Source organism: Vollenhovia emeryi, unplaced genomic scaffold, assembly GCF_000949405.1.
Source record: "Vollenhovia emeryi isolate VEMERY1.0 unplaced genomic scaffold, V.emery_V1.0 DF943238.1, whole genome shotgun sequence".
NCBI classification, from domain to species: Eukaryota; Metazoa; Arthropoda; class Insecta; order Hymenoptera; family Formicidae; genus Vollenhovia; species Vollenhovia emeryi.
Genome location: NW_011963128.1, coordinates 1 through 3,158, shown reverse-complemented (window position 1 = coordinate 3,158; position 3,158 = coordinate 1). Strand labels below are relative to the sequence as shown.

At 28.8% G+C, this 3,158-nt stretch overlaps 1 long non-coding RNA gene across 3 annotated transcripts; it reads left to right on the top strand.

The window, feature by feature from the left end:
- Positions 1–422: 422 nt before the first annotated feature.
- On the top strand, positions 423–3,015 carry LOC105566401. Of its 3 annotated transcripts, XR_001009296.1 has the most exons (5): positions 423–459; positions 529–871; positions 1,737–1,869; positions 2,144–2,485; positions 2,909–3,015. It is a non-coding gene; the product is annotated as an uncharacterized LOC105566401 (long non-coding RNA). The 3 variants fall into 3 exon arrangements; XR_001009285.1 differs by lacking the exon at positions 423–459 and having other exon boundaries at positions 463–871; positions 2,207–2,485; XR_001009278.1 differs by lacking the exon at positions 423–459 and having other exon boundaries at positions 463–871.
- The last annotated feature ends 143 nt before the right edge of the window (positions 3,016–3,158 follow it).

The window sequence follows — 3,158 nt, the reverse complement described above, 5'->3', positions numbered from 1 at the left end:
GAAAAGTTATATAAAATTTTACAAAATCGTAATTATTATCGGCCGAATTCAGAAAAACGTCTGAGCCAATAAGGTCGGACTCGGCAGCATGCAAAATGGTGTGTTTGTTGACATCTCTGAAAAATCGATAGCGAGAGGTGGAGTCACGCATCGATCGATGAGAGACGGTGGCGAGCGGGGAGCGGGGAGCGGTGAGCGGGCGAACGCGTTCGCTGTCGTTTTTTGAGAGATGTCAACAAACACACCATTTTGCATGCTGCCGAGTCCAGCCTTCCGCTCCTCCGTGCACTTATTGGCTCAGACGTTTTTCTGAATTCGGCCGATAATAATTACGATTTTGTAAAATTTTATATAACTTTTCTTCTCAGTTTAACCCAATCTACTATAATCTTTGGGATTGTCCATATCGAATCTGACACCCTGTATACATTTTATGTATACATGTATATAAATATACAGGTATATTGTGTGTAATAAAAATTATATAAAAAATATTTCACATTTTAATCCTGTTTTATTTTTTTATAGAATCGTGATAGAGAATCGTGATTTTTTGTCAGACACGCTTATTCATCATTAAAATTGTTTACAACTATAATAGTATAAAAAGGAACATTTTGACGTAAAATGCCACAAGTTGAAAATTATTTGACAACTGCGACTATTCTCTGCAAGAAACATGAAAAGGAGTCATACCAGCGCATTTTCTATATTTTTGATGATCACGATATTGTTAATCTCAACTGTTATCACGATGGTAGCTACTGAATCAGACAACGTCATAACCGTTCCGGAACAGTGTCCTCCTGGTCAGAGAGAAGATAGTCGCGGAAAATGCCGCGAAGTTATAGAATGAGTTGAAGTACAGAAGGTACAGTTTATTTAATATATATTTTGACAAATACTTTGCACATGTCCTTTTTATATCTCTGATCTTTTATGAATTCATTAACATTTCTTTGAATAACATTACTAAGTGTTAATTGTAATCAATTAACTTAATAATATATCAAATAAACAGATACGGTTTACAATTTTGGAAAATGTAATATAATCTATTTAATAATAAACTTTTATAAATTTATGAAACAGTTTCTTTGTTTTAATTTAATTTGTTAAATTATTGAGCCAGTATTATATTATTACTGAGCTAGTACTATTTACCCTTGTAGAGCATTTCAATATTATAATTAGTACTATAATAAATTAATTAGTAACTTTCGACAAACAAAACTTTAGCATAGTAATGTTATAGTAAGCATCAAATATATTAACATCATCATTTGATTTTCATATACACAAAAATAACGCGGTTGCAGTTTAGATTTGGAACATCAAAAAATAATTACAAGTATATTGTAATAAGCAAATATAAATAAACGCCGTGACAGCGTTTCATTGATAGAAAAAAATATCTTCTTTATAAGTCCGTTATTTTTCCACCGATAATCCTTCCCGTTTTGATTATTAAATCTTCTCCAATATCACAACTGATGTTTCTTTAATTAAGAAAATTGTGCATTAAATGGACATACATATGCATATAAAATATACACTTCTATAGAGATTTATTGTTTCAAAACATTATTTGTTAATTTCTGCGATAGTTTAATGATTAAATTACAAAAATAAAAATTCTTACATGTAATAACTTGACAATAATTGTTAACAATATTAACATTAAATTTTAGCACTTGCAAATACAGAAGAATCTGACTAATGCAGTTAATTTTCAGGAATAATGGAGAGAATTATAAATAACATTATACAGGATGTCTCATTTGAAATGATCCACGCATAGTGACAGGACAAGTTCTTTACCACTTCCTCCCTCCATTTCTTGAGAATTATAAAAAAAACTGTTAATTAGTAAGTAACTCAGGATTAATCAAATTATATAAAACAGTGTAAACAATTTACAAAATACGCGATAATAATTAAAGACTTATTTACAATTCCTTCATGTTATATAATTTTTTAAATTAACTTTCTTGTAAAAAAATAATTGTTTTTTTAGTCCTACAAAAAGAAAAAATTTATGTATATATTTTTATGCATATGTATATATGTATAAAGGTATATTGTGTGTAATAAAAATTATATAAAAAATATTTCACATTTAATTCCTGTTTCATTTTTATAGAGAATCGTGACTTTCTTGTCAGATACGTTTATTTTTCATTAAAATTGTTTATGACTTTAATAGTATAAAAGGGAACATTTTGACGCAAAATGCCACAAGTTGACAATTATTTGACAACTGCGACTATTCTCTGCAAGAAACATGAAAAGGAGTCATACCAGCGCATTTTCTATATTTTTGATGATCACGGTATTGTTAATCTCAACTGTTATCACGATGGTAGCTACTGAATCAGCAGGCTACATCATACAAGTTCCAGCACGGCCTGAGTGTCCTTCTGGTCAGAAAAAAGATAACCGCGGACAATGCCGCGTACTTGTAGGATGAGTTGAAGTACAGAAGGTACAGTTTATTTAATATATATTTTGACAAATACTTTGCACATGTCCTTTTTATATCTCTGATCTTTTATGAATTCATTAACATTTCTTTGAATAACATTACTAAGTGTTAATTGTAATCAATTAACTTAATAATATATCAAATAAACAGATACGGTTTACAATTTTGGAAAATGTAATATAATCTATTTAATAATAAACTTTTATAAATTTATGAAACAGTTTCTTTGTTTTAATTTAATTTGTTAAATTATTGAGCCAGTATTATATTATTACTGAGCTAGTACTATTTACCCTTGTAGAGCATTTCAATATTATAATTAGTACTATAATAAATTAATTAGTAACTTTCGACAAACAAAACTTTAGCATAGTAATGTTATAGTAAGCATCAAATATATTAACATCAACATTTGATTTTCAGATACACAAAAATGGATAATAACGCGGTTGCAGTTTAGATTTGGAACATCAAAAAATAATTACAAGTGCATATTGTAATAAGCAAATATAAATATACGCCGTGACAGTGTTTCATTGATAGAAAAAAATATCTTCTTTATAAGTCCGTTATTTTTCCACCGATAATCCTTCCCGTTTTGATTATTAAATCTTCTCCAATATCACAACTGATGTTTCTTTAATTAAGAAAATTGTGCATTAAATGGACATAC